This window comes from Dendrobates tinctorius, unplaced genomic scaffold (genome assembly GCF_039654945.1).
Source record: "Dendrobates tinctorius isolate UK_male_01 unplaced genomic scaffold, ASM3965494v1 ptg000096l, whole genome shotgun sequence".
In the NCBI taxonomy this organism is placed as follows: Eukaryota; Metazoa; Chordata; class Amphibia; order Anura; family Dendrobatidae; genus Dendrobates; species Dendrobates tinctorius.
Genome location: NW_027361764.1, coordinates 2,146,233 through 2,159,034, shown reverse-complemented (window position 1 = coordinate 2,159,034; position 12,802 = coordinate 2,146,233).

Below are 12,802 nucleotides of genomic sequence, written 5' to 3'. Positions count from 1 at the left end.
ACGCTCAGCTCCTGCCTTTCCCTCTGCCGTGCTTCTCTGCAAACGCTCAGCTCCGGCCTTGCGCTCTGGCGTGCTTCTCTGCGCACGCTCAGCTCCTGCCTTGCGCTCTGGCGTGCTTCTCTGCGCATGCTCAGCTCCTGCCTTGCAATCTGCCGTGCTTTGTGCACGCTCAGCTCCTGCCTTGCGCTCTGCCGTGCTTCTCTGCGCACGCTCAGCTCCTGCCTTGCGCTCTGGCGTGCTTCTCTGTGCACGCTCAGCTCCTGCCTTGCGCTCTGCCATGCTTCTCTGCGCACGCTCAACTCCTGCCTTGCGCTCTGGCGTGCTTCTCTGCGCACGCTCAGCTCTTACCTTGCGCTCTGGCGTGCTTCTCTGTGCACGCTCAGCTCCTGCCTTGCGCTCTGGCGTGGTTCTCTGCGCACACTCAGCTCCTGCCTTGCGCTCTGGCGTGCTGCTCTGCGCACGCTCAGCTCCTGCCTTGCGCTCTGCCGTGCTGCTCTGCGCACGCTCAGCTCCTGCCTTGCTCTCTGGCGTGCTTCTCTGCGCACGCCCAGCTCCTGCCTTGCGCTCTGCCTTGCTTTTCTGCGCACGCTTGGCTCCTGCCTTGCGCTCTGGCGTGCTTCTCTGCGCACGCTCGGCTCCTGCCTTGCGCTCTGGCGTGCTTCTCTGAGCACGCTCGGCTCCTGCCTTGCGCTCTGGCGCGCTTCTCCGCGCACGCTCGGCTCCCGCCTTGCGCTCTGCCGTGCTTCTCCGCGCACGGTCGGCTCCCGCCTTGCGCTCTGCCGCTGCTTCTCCGCGCACGCTCGGCTCCCGCCTTGCGCTATGCCGCTGCTTCTCCGCGCACGCTCGGCTCCCGCCTTGCGCTCTGCCGTGCTTCTCCGCGCACGCTCGGCTCCCGCCTTGCGCTCTGCCGTGCTTCTCTGCGCACGCTCGGCTCCCGCCTTGCGCTCTGCCGTGCTTCTCTGCGCACGCTGGGCTCCCGCCTTGCGCTCTGCCGTGCTTCTCTGCGCATGCTCGGCTCCTGCCTTGCCCTCTGCCGTGCTTCTCTGCGCAAGCTCAGCTCCTGCCTTGCGCTCTGCTGTGCTTCTCTGCGCACGCTCAGCTCCTGCCTTGCCCTCTGCCGTGCTTCTCTGCGAACGCTCAGCTCCTGCCTTGCGCTCTGGCGTGCTTCTCTGCGCACGCTCAGCTCCTGCCTTGCGATCTGCCGTGCTTTGTGCATGCTCAGCTCCTGCCTTGCGCTCTGCCGTGCTTCTCTGCGCATGCTCAGCTCCTGCCTTGCGCTCTGGCGTGCTTCTCTGTGCACGCTCAGCTCCTGCCTTGCGCTCTGGCATGCTTCTCTGCGCACGCTCAGCTCCTGCCTTGCGCTCTGCCATGCTTCTCTGCGCACGCTCAGCTCCTGCCTTGCGCTCTGGCGTGCTTCTCTGCGCACGCTCGGCTCCCGCCTTGCTTCTCTGCACACGCTCGGCTCCCGCCTTGCGCTCTGCCGTGCTTCTCTGCGCACGCTCGGCTCCCGCCTTGCGCTCTGCCGTGCTTCTCTGCGCACGCTCGGCTCCCACCTTGCGCTCTGACGTGTTTCTCTGCGCACGCTCGGCTCCCGCCTTGCGCTCTGCCGTGCTTCTCTGCGCACGCTCGGCTCCCGCTTTGCGCTCTGCCGCGCTTCTCCACGCACGCTCGGCTCCCGCCTTGCGCTCTGCCGTGCTTCTCCGCGCACGCTCGGCTCCCGCCTTGCGCTCTGCCGTGCTTCTCTGTGCACGCTCGGCTTCTGCCTTGTGCTCTGCCGCGCTTCTCCGCGCACGCTCGGCTCCTGCCTTGCGCTCTGCCGCGTTTCTCCGCGCACGCTCCGCTCCTGCCTTGCGCTCTGCCGCGTTTCTCCGTGCACGCTCGGCTCCCGCCTTGCGCTCTGCCGTGCTTCTCCGCGCACGCTCGGCTCCCGCCTCGCGCTCTGCCGTGCTTCTCCGCGCACGCTCGGCTCCCGCCTTGCGCTCTGCCGTGCTTCTCCGCTCCCGCCTTGCGCTATGCCGTGCTTCTCCGCGCACGCTCCGCTCCCGCCTTGAGCTATGCCGTGCTTCTCCGCGCACGCTCGGCTCCCGCCTTGCGCTCTGCCGTGCTTCTCCGCGCACGCTCGGCTCCCGCCTTGCGCTCTGCCGTGCTTCTCCGCGCACGCTCGGCTCCCGCCTTGCGCTCTGCCGTGCTTCTCCGCGCACGCTCGGCTCCCGCCTTGCGCTCTGCCGTGCTTCTCCGCGCACGCTCGGCTCCCGCCTTGCGCTCTGCCGTGCTTCTCCGCTCACGCTCGGCTCCCGCCTTGCGCTCTGCCGTGCTTCTCCGCGCACGCTCGGCTCCCGCCTTGCGCTCTGCCGTGCTTCTCCGCGCACGCTCGGCTCCCGCCTTGCGCTCTGCCGTGCTTCTCCGCGCACGCTCGGCTCCCGCCTTGCGCTCTGCCGTGCACGCTCCGCTCCTGCCTTGCGCTATGCCGTGCTTCTTCGCGCACGCTCCGCTCCCGCCTTGCGCTATGCCGTGCTTCTCCGCGCACGCTCGGCTCCTGCCTTGCGCTCTGCCGTGCTTCTCTGAGCACGCTCGGCTCCTGCCTTGCGCTCTGCCGTGCTTCTCCGTGCACGCTCGGCTCCTGCCTTGCGCTCTGCCGTGCTTCTCCGTGCACGCTCGGCTCCTGCCTTGCGCTCTGCCATGCTTCTCCGCGCACGCTCGGCTCTTGCGCTCTGCCGTGCTTCTCCGTGCACGCTCGGCTCCTGCCTTGCGCTCTGCCGTGCTTCTCCGCGCACGCTCGGCTCCTGCCTTGCGCTCTGCCGTGCTTCTCTGCGCACGCTCGGCTCCTGCCTTGCGCTCTGCCGTGCTTCTCCGTGCACGCTCGGCTCCCGCCTTGCGCTCTGCCGTGCTTCTCCGCGCACGCTCGGCTCCCGCCTTGCGCTCTGCCGTGCTTCTCCACGCACGCTCGGCTCCCGCCTTGCGCTCTGCCGTGTGACGGGAGTATTCTCTAGAGCAAGGAGGGACAACAGGCCTGGGGATGATCCAACAGATTTATTGACCAGAAAACAGGAACAACACGAAGGTAATTTGCAGAGTCCCAAAATAAGTCTACAGGAAACTGATTCGGGGGCACCTCCCGACAATCCTTGTGCCAGATCACAAAACCATAGTCCTTTAAGAGTCCCAGAAATCCACCACGATCACACAGAGGCCGAGGCTTCCTCAGACAGCCTCGTCCTTCTCTTTTAGCATCCAACTCACATCTGATCTTAAAACAAGAATGTATTGTCAGGGCTCCTGGGATCAGCCCATCTGAAGGGGGGTAGGGGTCACACCTACTATTCAATGGTTTGGTCCATCAGAAGATTATAGAAATGTAAGGGCTCCACTGAGTCTACAGGGTGTGTATTGTAGGTTATCTTCTGCTTAGGAAATCAATAGCCAAAGTTCCACTAGCTGTTGACACAAGCCTAAATTAGATTATTGTCCAGGTACATCACAAGACATTGCAAAGTATTGGGGGAAGGAGACATGGTTAATTTACAGCAAATGAACCAGAGAAAAGTTAAATGACATATTATACAAAATACAGGACAGGGCAAAACTACAAATCATGACAATCCCTTCCCCTCCCAACTTGTGTACGCACTAGGGACCTCTACAGGTCACTGGTTAAGTACACACAGGCATGGCTGAAAGGACTCAGGGCTTCTCTTGCCTGGACAGTCCATCTGCATTTTGGTGTTGGCTGCCTCTTCTATACTGTATGGTAAAGTTATAGGGCTGCAGTGCCAGGCTCCATCGTAGTAAGCGTCCATTGTCCCCAGAGACTCTGTCCAGCCAGGTGAGGGGATTGTGATCAGTAACCACAGTGAATTCTCGTCCATACAGATACGGCCTTAGTTTCCTAAGGGCCCACACTACAGCCAGACATTTTTTTTCAACAGTTGCATAGGCCACTTCTCGGTCCAGCAGTTTCCGGCTGAGGTAGGCAATGGGATGCTCATCCCCAGCTGCATTCACCTGGCTGAGTACAGCTCCCAGTCCATAAGCAGAGGCGTCCATCTGCACAATGAATCTCCTCTTGTAGTCTGGAGCAGCCAGAACAGGGTCACAGACCAGAGCGTCCTTCAGCTGGTTAAAAGCCTCATCACAGGCTGGAGTCCAGATCACCAGCCGGGGCATCGTTTTCTTGGTCAGGTCGGTAAGAGGCTTGGCCACAGTGCTGAAATGAGAAACAAATTTTCGGTAATAACTGGCAGTGCCCAAAAAAGCCATAACTTGTTTCTTAGTTTGGGGTACAGGCCAGTCTCTAATAGCCTGGATTTTGGCAGGTTCGGGACGGAGCTTCCCTCCTCCTACTCTATGCCCTAGGTACTGGACTTCACCCATCCCCAATTGGCATTTATCTGGTCGAATGGTTAGGCCTGCTGCAAGAAGCAGGTCAAGAATAACGGCTACTTGGTTCAGATGTTCCTCCCACATCTGGCTGAAGATGGCGATATCATCCAAGTAGGCACAAGCAAAGTCACCACATCCCCGGAGGATCTGGTCCACCATTCTCTGGAAGGTGGCCGGGGCATTCTTCATTCCAAAGGGCATATTTAGGAATTCATACAGACCAAAGGGGTTATAAAAGCGGACCGTTCTCTCCCCTCCTCCGTCAGAGGGATTTGCCAGTATCCCTTACTGAGATCAAAGATAGTGACATATCGGGATCCAGCCAGTCGGTCTAGAAGTTCGTCAATACGAGGCATTGGGTAAGGATCACTGACGGTATGGTCGTTTAGTCGTCGATAGTCCACACAAAATCGAGTACTCCCATCCTTCTTGGGTACTAACACCACAGGAGAGGCCCAAGGGCTATGGGAGGCCTGGATTACCCCAAGCTGTAACATCTCCTCCAGTTCGTGCTGCATGGTGTTTCGAACTGATTCAGGTACCCGGTAAGGAGCCTGTTGTATGGGACGGATGCCCTGAGTGTCCACATGATGTTGGGTGACGGTGGTTCGACCTGGTTGGGATGAGAAAGCAGCACGTCTCTGTTGAAGCACTCCCAGCATCTGGTTTTTCTGTAAGGAATCCAGGTGATCTCCCAGAGAAACCTGTTCCACAGTGGATGGGGCTCTCGCTGCTTCCACGAGATCAGGTAGGGAGTCCTCATCCTCTTGACCGTCCTCTGAAGCTAGCCGACAGCTTGCTATCATTGGAAGGGTCCGGTCATGGTACTCCTTAATCATATTCACATGGACAGTCTTTTGTCTTAGCCCCTGATCATCTAAAGCAAGAAGGTAATTGGTGTCATTCAGTTTTCTGAGAACCCGGAAGGGACCCTCCCATGTTGTCTGCAGTTTATTCTGCCGATGGGGAACAATCATTAAGACCTGTTGTCCTTCTACAAACTCCCGGTAGCGTGCTTTATGGTCATACCATGTCTTCTGTCTGGTTTGAGCCATCCGCACATGACTCTGGGCAAAACTAGCAAGTTGGGCCAGGGTTTCTCGCAGCTTTAGGACATAAGGGACAACAGGGGCCCCTGTATCTTCAACTTGCCCCTCCCAGTATTCCTTGAGCAGGGTTAAGGGTCCTCGGACCTTTCTTCCATAGAGTAGTTCAAAGGGGGAGAACCCAGTGGACTCCTGGGGAACTTCCCGATAGGCAAACAAGAGATGGGGTAGGTACTTCTCCCAGTTTGAATCTCTGTCAGTGAAGGCCCTCAGCATATTCTTCAGAGTGCCATTGAATCGTTCACAAAGTCCATTTGTTTGGGGATGATACGGGGTCGTGCGGATCGCTCATACTCCACAGGGGCACCACAGACACTGGACCAGCTCTGACATGAACTGGGAGCCTTGGTCCGACAAGATCTCACTGGGAAATCCTACTCTGGTGAAAATGGTAACCAGGGCCTCGGCCACCTTGGCTGCAGAAATACTTGACAAGGCCACAGCTTCTGGATATCGGGTGGCATAGTCCACAACAGTGAGAATGTACTGCTTTCCAGATTTACTTGGTTTAGCCAGAGGTCCAATGATATCAACAGCTACTCTTTGAAAGGGTTCTTCGATTATAGGGAGCGGTTGCAGGGGTGCCTTTGGGTGATCTCCGGGTCGCCCTCTACGCTGACATATGTCGCAAGTTCGGCAGAAATGCGCCACTGCTTGGGAAATCCCAGGCCAATAGAAAGATTGAGTCAATCGCCTCTCGGTGCGGGTTTTGCCTTGATGGCCAGCAGTAGGAATATCATGAGCAAGGTGTAATAGGGGAATTCTGTATTTCAGCTGTTTGCTATAAGTCCAGGGCTTATCTAGGGAGTCGGCATTAGTAACCCGATACAGAAGTCCATTTTCTCTGATAATTCTTTCTCCATTCTCCCCTAGCTGCCCTATTTCAGCTCGAGCTCTAAAACTAGCTAGGGTGGGGTCAGTCTCCACTTCTTGTCTAAACTGAACTTTATCCCAGGTAACATTCATATTATCCCCACAAGAAGAATCACTCACCGGCTGTGACGGCGGTTCTGGTGGCCTCATTTCCATGGATGGGTTGTACACGTCCACATTTGCTGCTCTCTTGGCTTGACTTCGGGTTACCGCACCGACAAAGTGGCAATGAAGATTCCCCACATCATTTCCTAGAACGTCTGCAGGGAGGCCGCTCATCACACCGACCATGCATTGTTTGGCCCCAAAGCCATAATTCAGGGTCACACTCGCTCTTGGAATATATCTCTGGGTACCTCCAGCCAATTCAATGGCAATTCCTGGTCCATTTTGAATTGCTTCTGGTTGAATTACTCGGGGATCGGCTATGGTGAGAAAAGCCAGTGTCACGGAAGCCAACAACTTTTTGACCATCCAGCACGACCTCCTGTAGATGTTTGTGCTGAAGATCAGAAGAACAGGTGGCTGGGGCTCGCACCCCATAGACTCCTGGTAGGGAAGCCAGGATATCAGAGTCACTTGGCAAGTCATCAGGCACTGAATCCATCTCTTCTCCAGGTGAGGGGGTCTGTAGATAATGAACAGGCAAAGGCGGTCTGTAGGTGTTCTGCCTCCGTACACCTGGACATTGGAATTGCATATGCCCGGGCTGCCCACATCCATAGCATCTGCGCTCTGGGATTCTTCCTCCACGTCGTAGTCCCAAAGGTGGAGCAGGAGTAATGCGAGGCACAGTCACACGAAGGTCACCAAGAGTTGATGGTCTAGTGCAGTGGTCCCCAACCTTTTTTGCACCAGGGACCGGTTTCAAGCAAGACCATTCTTCCGTGGCCCGGCAGGGCGGGGATGGAGGTGTGGCAGGGGCGGGGCTTTGATCATAAGGGGGCGGGGCTATGGACGCAGTTGTAGTGTAGCAGTGCATACTTATAATTAAATAACATTTATAATGTGACTCAACTCACCATAGGTTTTGAATAAGTGCTCCATCACCCCCTTCTCCCCATCATTGCCTTCACCCCATCACTGCTGTCTCCCCATCATTGCCTTCACCCCATCATTGCCTTCACGCCATCACTCCCTTCTCCCCATCATTGCCTTCACCCCATCACTGCAATCTCTCCATCATTGCCTTCACCCCATCACTCCCCTCTCCCCATCATTGCCTTCACCCCATCACCCCCTTCTCCCCATCATTGCCTTCACCCCATCACTCCCTTCTCCCCATCATTGCCTTCACCCCATCATTGCCTTCACCCCATCACTCCCCTCTCCCCATCATTGCCTTCACCCCATCACTCCCCTCTCCCCATCATTGCCATCTCTCCATCATTGCCTTCACCCCATCACTCCCTTCTCCCCATCATTGCCTTCACCCCATCACTGCTGTCTCTCCATCACTCCCCTCATGGCCTTCTCATGTCCCCATCTCCTCCAGGGCCAGGCTACACAAACACAGACCAACACACACACACATTATACATACACACACACACACATACATGTACACACACAGACATACATACACATTACACATACACACACACAGACAGACACACACACCACCTCTCTCCTCTCACCTGTTGCAGCATCGCCCGCGCGTCCTTGCTCTCACACAGCAGCGGCCGCGCTCCTCTCTTTGTCAGAGACAGGAAGCGCGGGCGGCGGGCAGGAAGCTGGACGGGTCCTTGCAGCTCCGCTCCTGCTATTCCCTCTTGCAGGCAGTGGAGCTGCTTGGATCGCTCCCTGGCCGCCGCTAAGAACTGCTGCGCGCCGCCCCAGCCCCCGCTACGCCACTGACCGCCCCTGGCTCCCCTTGTGTCCAAGGACCGGCAAGGGCACTGCAGCGGCCCGGTGCTGGGCCGCGGACTGGCGGTTGGGGACCCCTGGTCTAGTGGGATGGTGAATATTGGAGGCAGAAAGACCAGGGGCCGCCAGCGTTGGGGGGCTGGTAGTGTTTTTCTCCCTGAGTAGTAATTTTTTCCACTGAGGCTTGATGGTGAGAGCCTCATCAGCTAGAGCTGCAGCTTCCTCCACTGTTGCTGGTCTCCTTTCACGCACCCATTCCCGTATCTCAGCGGGGCACTTAAAATAAAACTGCTCTTTTAGGATGACCTGCAGGAACGTTTCCCAGGTTATGGCCTCCTCTGCCTCCAGCCAGCGATGACATATATGTTTGAGTTTGTGAGCATACATCTTGAAGGACACTTCCTCATCACAGGCTAAAGTATGGAACTGAGTCCTGTAAGTGTCTGGGGTCACAGCATAATGTTCTAGAATAGTCTGTTTAATCTCCGCATACTCACAGTTCAACCGAGGGTCCATAGCTCTATAGGCTGCGGCAGCTCCACCCTCTAAGAGCCCCACAAGATGTCGGACGCACTCCCTTTCCGGGACTTCCATTAATCGACACTGATGCTCAAAGTCCTGGAAGCCCTCAATGTCACCGGAAGCCTCATTAAACGGCTTGAAGTCTTTGCGGGACACTCTGGGGAGTTCCCTCATGGGGGATGCTGTGGGTACAGTCTGTCTGGAGCTTCTCGCTGCCTCCAAAGCGATCTCCCTCTCCAGCATTGCCCTCTGCCCCTCCAGCAATGCCCTCTCCTCCATCCTGCGCTGCCTCTCCTTGGCTCTGCGCATGACCTCCATCTTATATTCTATGGAGACCTCTTCTCCCAGCAAGGCCATCTCCTCCTCGTACCACACAACCCACTGACTTTTTTGGGTATTTACCTCCGACTGCCGCCTTTCCTCTCTTTGCTGTGAGGATCCTTCCTCAGCGTCATCTTGCAGGCGAACTGCTTCCAAAGTCTCAATCAGCTGCTCCTTGGAGAGTCCCTTGTAGCTGACTCCCAGTTCACAGGCCTTTGTTTGTAGGTTCACCGCAGTCCAGTTCTTGTACTCTGCGGTGCTGGTTCCCGATGTTGATGGGCCGTTCTCCTCCATTCCTTCTGCTCTGATCCCACCGCTGCCAACCAGTTTGTGACGGGAGCAAGGAGGGACAACAGGCCTGGGGACGATCCAACAGATTTATTGACCAGAAAACAGGAACAACACAAAGGTAATTTGCAGAGTCCCAAAATAAGTCCACAGGAAACTGATTCGGGGGCACCTCCCGACAATCCTTGTGCCAGATCACAAAACCATAGTCCTTTAAGAGTCCCAGAAATCCACCACGATCACACAGAGGCCGAGGCTTCCTCAGACAGCCTCGTCCTTCTCTTTTAGCATCCAACTCACATCTGATCTTAAAACAAGAATGTATTGTCAGGGCTCCTGGGATCAGCCCATCTGAAGGGGGGTAGGGGTCACACCTACTATTCAATGGTTTGGTCCATCAGAAGATTATAGAAATGTAAGGGCTCCACTGAGTCTACAGGGTGTGTATTGTAGGTTATCTTCTGCTTAGGAAATCACTAGCCAAAGTTCCACTAGCTGTTGACACAAGCCTAAATTAGATTATGGTCCAGGTACATCACAAGACATTGCAAAGTATTGGGGGAAGGAGACATGGTTAATTTACAGCAAATACAACCAGAGAAAAGTTAAATGACATATTATACAAAATACAGGACAGGGCAAGACTACAAATCATGACACCGTGCTTCTCCGCGCACGCTCGGTTCCCGCCTTGCGCTCTGCCGTGCTTCTCCGCGCACGCTCGGCTCCCGCCTTGCGCTCTGCCGTGCTTCTCCGCGCACGCTCCGCTCCCGCCTTGCGCTCTGCCGTGCTTCTCCGCGCACGCTCAGCTCCCGCCTTGCTTCTCCGCGCACGCTCCGCTCCCGCCTTGCGCTCTGCCGTGCTACTCCGCGCACGCTCCGCTCCCGCCTTGCGCTCTGCCGTGCTTCTCCGCGCACGCTCCGCTCCCGCCTTGCGCTCTGCCGTGCTTCTCCGCGCACGCTCCGCTCCCGCCTTGCGCTCTGCCGTGCTTCTCCGCGCACGCTCCGCTCCCGCCTTGCGCTCTGCCGTGCTTCTCCGCGCACGCTCCGCTCCCGCCTTGCGCTCTGCCGTGCTTCTCCGCGCACGCTCCGCTCCCGCCTTGCGCTCTGCCGTGCTTCTCCGCGCACGCTCCGCTTCCGCCTTGCGCTCTGCCGTGCTTCTCCGCGCACGCTCCGCTCCCGCCTTGCGCTCTGCCGTGCTTCTCCGCGCACGCTCCGCTCCCGCCTTGCGCTCTGCCGTGCTTCTCCGCGCACGCTCCGCTCCCGCCTTGCGCTCTGCCGTGCTTCTCCGCGCACGCTCCGCTCCTGCCTTGCTTCTCCGCGCACGCTCCACTCCCGCCTTGCGCTCTGCCGTGCTTCTCCGCGCACGCTCCGCTCCTGCCTTGCTTCTCCGCGCACGCTCCGCTCCTGCCTTGCTTCTCCGCGCACGCTCCGCTCTGCCGTGCTTCTCCGCGCACGCTCCGCTCCCGCCTTGCGCTCTGCCGTGCTTCTCCGCTCCCGCCTTGCGCTCTGCCGTGCTTCTCCGCGCACGCTCGGCTCCCGCCTTGCGCTCTGCCGTGCTTCTCCGCGCACGCTCCGCTCCCGCCTTGCGCTCTGCCGTGCTTCTCCGCGCACGCTCCGCTCCCGCCTTGCGCTCTGCCGTGCTTCTCCGCGCACGCTCCGCTCCCGCCTTGCGCTCTGCCGTGCTTCTCCGCGCACGCTCCGCTCCTGCCTTGCTTCTCCGCGCACGCTCCGCTCCTGCCTTGCTTCTCCGCGCACGCTCCGCTCCTGCCTTGCTTCTCCGCGCACGCTCCGCTCCTGCCTTGCTTCTCCGCGCACGCTCGGCTCCCGCCTTGCTTCTCCGCGCACTCGGCTCCCGCCTTGCGCTCTGCCGTGCTTCTCCGCGCACACTCTGCTCCCGCCTTGCGCTCTGTCGTGCTTCTCCGCGCACACTCGGCTCCCGCCTTGCGCTCTGCCGTGCTTCTCCGCGCACACTCGGCTCCCGCCTTGCGCTCTGCCGTGCTTCTCCGCGCACACTCGGCTCCCGCCTTGCGCTCTGCCGTGCTTCTCCGCGCACACTCGGCTCCCGCCTTGCGCTCTGCCGTGCTTCTCCGCGCACGCTCGGCTCCCGCCTTGCGCTCTGCCGTGCTTCTCCGCGCACGCTCGGCTCCCGCCTTGCGCTCTGCCGTGCTTCTCCGCGCACGCTCGGCTCCCGCCTTGCGCTCTGCCGTGCTTCTCCGCGCACACTCGGCTCCCGCCTTGCGCTCTGCCGTGCTTCTCCGCGCACGCTCCGCTCCCGCCTTGCGCTCTGCCGTGCTTCTCCGCGCACGCTCCGCTCCCGCCTTGCGCTCTGCCGTGCTTCTCCGCGCACACTCGGCTCCCGCCTTGCGCTCTGCCGTGCTTCTCCGCGCACGCTCCGCTCCCGCCTTGCGCTCTGCCGTGCTTCTCCGCGCACGCTCCGCTCCCGCCTTGCGCTCTGCCGTGCTTCTCCGCGCACGCTCCGCTCCCGCCTTGCGCTCTGCCGTGCTTCTCCGCGCACGCTCCGCTCCCGCCTTGCGCTCTGCCGTGCTTCTCCGCGCACGCTCCGCTCCCGCCTTGCGCTCTGCCGTGCTTCTCCGCGCACACTCGGCTCCCGCCTTGCGCTCTGCCGTGCTTCTCCGCGCACGCTCCGCTCCCGCCTTGCGCTCTGCCGTGCTTCTCCGCGCACGCTCGGCTCCCGCCTTGCGCTCTGCCGTGCTTCTCCGCGCACGCTCGGCTCCCGCCTTGCGCTCTGCCGTGCTTCTCCGCGCACTCTCCGCTCCTGCCTTGCGCTCTGCCGTGCTTCTCCGCGCACGCTCCGCTCCCGCCTTGCGCTCTGCCGTGCTTCTCCGCGCACGCTCGGCTCCTGCCTTGCGCTCTGCCGTGCTTCTCCGCGCACACTCGGCTCCTGCCTTGCGCTCTGCCGTGCTTCTCCGCGCACGCTCCGCTCCTGCCTTGCGCTCTGCCGTGCTTCTCCGCGCACGCTCCGCTCCTGCCTTGCGCTCTGCCGTGCTTCTCCGCGCACGCTCCTGCCTTGCGCTCTGCCGTGCTTCTCCGCGCACGCTCGGCTCCTGCCTTGCGCTCTGCCGTGCTTCTCCGCGCACACTCGGCTCCTGCCTTGCGCTCTGCCGTGCTTCTCCGCGCACACTCGGCTCCTGCCTTGCGCTCTGCCGTGCTTCTCCGCGCACGCTCCGCTCCTGCCTTGCGCTCTGCCGTGCTTCTCCGCGCACGCTCCTGCCTTGCGCTCTGCCGTGCTTCTCCGCGCACGCTCCGCTCCTGCCTTGCGCTCTGCCGTGCTTCTCCGCGCACGCTCCTGCCTTGCGCTCTGCCGTGCTTCTCCGCGCACGCTCGGCTCCTGCCTTGCGCTCTGCCGTGCTTCTCCGCGCACACTCGGCTCCTGCCTTGCGCTCTGCCGTGCTTCTCCGCGCACACTCGGCTCCTGCCTTGCGC